The sequence below is a fragment of the Octodon degus genome, unplaced genomic scaffold (genome assembly GCF_000260255.1).
Source record: "Octodon degus isolate 3935 unplaced genomic scaffold, OctDeg1.0 scaffold00048, whole genome shotgun sequence".
NCBI classification, from domain to species: domain Eukaryota; kingdom Metazoa; phylum Chordata; class Mammalia; order Rodentia; family Octodontidae; genus Octodon; species Octodon degus.
Genome location: NW_004524624.1, coordinates 8069901 through 8071398, shown reverse-complemented (window position 1 = coordinate 8071398; position 1498 = coordinate 8069901).

The window sequence follows — 1498 nt, the reverse complement described above, 5'->3', positions numbered from 1 at the left end:
TAGATCTGACTCATAGTGATTCTCCTGTTTACAGCCTCCTAAGAGCTGGGATTGCAGGCGTGTGCCCTCACATCCAGTCTCAACTGCCCTCCCAGGGAGCCCCAGGGGCAGAGTCAGTACAGCAGGCCCAGGGACCGCAGCCCTAGGACCTGCTTGCAGGTGCTTTAATCTGCTGAGCTATTTGGCTGGCCCAACAGATACATTCTTTTTTTTTTCCTGCTTTAAAGATTTAATGTAATCTCAATCAAAATAGCAATAGCATAACATGAATTAAAGCTACTGTAATAAAAACAGCATGGTACTGGCAAAAAATGAGCAAGCAAGCAGATAAATAAGGAAGTAAACAACAGATCCAAGAATCAATGCAACAGAGAAGATGCAGAAACCACCCCAAGCACACTTAGCTACCTTGTCTTTCACAAGATGCTAAACACTTTCATTGGAAGAAAGATAGCCTCTTTAAACAATGATGCTGGAAAAATTGGCTTTCCACATGCTGAAGATTAAATGTAGACCCATTTCATTCGCCATGTACTACACTAAAATTGAAACAGATCAAAGATCTAAATATTAAAATAGAAACAATCTCAACAGATACATTCTTAAGGAAGTGGCTTAAGTGATTTATGTGGAAGGGACGGTGGTGTGAAAATGTAGGTTGTAATAGAAACTGCAAATTGTTAGAGTGACTATAAATTTACACTCTGGCAGCAGTTCCACACATAGCAAGTTCTTCCAGTAGTCCTCTCGGTACATTTCTGTCCTGGCCTGCAGATATTATCAGGTGCTCTAATTGTTTTCTAGCTGAAAATGACATCATGTTGTGGTATAATTTGCATGTCCTTAATAGATGGTTTCTCTTTCCACTCATTCCTCCTCTGCAGACTCTACTCCACCTCTCCAGTCCTTTTTCAAGGCCTTTTTGCTTTCTTGTTTATTCCTAGTTCTCTTGATAAACACAGGTGGGAAAGATTGGAAAAAAATAATTTACCTTCACAGACTGGAATCTTTGCTTCTTTCTAGTAAGGCTGGAGAAAAGCCTCTGCCAAAGGCTACACTTAAGGCATTTGAGCTAGAGTGCAGTAATTCAAACTGGATGGCATTGAGAAAAAACATTTTTACTGGAAAAATCAAGATTCAAATGGGATTTTCCAAAAGTCAGTATGCTGAGATGATTATAAATAATATTTGTAGTTGTAACCACTCTCTTTTTCTGGTTATTCTGTTCTCAGTATAGTTGGTTTCTTTTTTTTTTTTTAATCATTTATTGGTTTATTTTGTCTCTACTAAACACATTAGTCATTCATCATTTAAATATCTGACTTCATTAGAAACCATTTTAACATTTTTTTCTCCCTCCTGCCATAAAAATACAGTAAGTAATTTTCTTTTTTAAAAAAGCAACTATGAACAGCATTCTGGTTTCCTCTCATTCTTCCGTTTCTTAGAGACAGCAGTTTGTAAATCCGTGAGACAGTAGGCTAGAGACTGAAATTCA